The following is a 254-nucleotide window of genomic DNA, read 5'->3' on the forward strand; positions in this document are numbered from 1 at the left end:
AAAGACACATGCACACGTATGTTTATTGCAGCACTATTCACAATAGCAAAGACTTGGAACCAACCCAAATGTCCATCAATGATAGACTGGATTAAGAAAATGTGGCACATATACACCATGGAATACTATGCAGCCATAAAAAAGGATGAATTCATGTCCTTTGCAGGGACATGGATGAAGCTGGAAACCATCATTCTGAGCAAACTATCACAAGGACAGAAAACCAAACACTGCATGTTCTCACTCATAGGTGG

Source organism: Rhinopithecus bieti, unplaced genomic scaffold (assembly GCF_001698545.2).
Source record: "Rhinopithecus bieti isolate Rb0 unplaced genomic scaffold, ASM169854v2 scaffold_13348, whole genome shotgun sequence".
Classification (NCBI taxonomy): domain Eukaryota; kingdom Metazoa; phylum Chordata; class Mammalia; order Primates; family Cercopithecidae; genus Rhinopithecus; species Rhinopithecus bieti.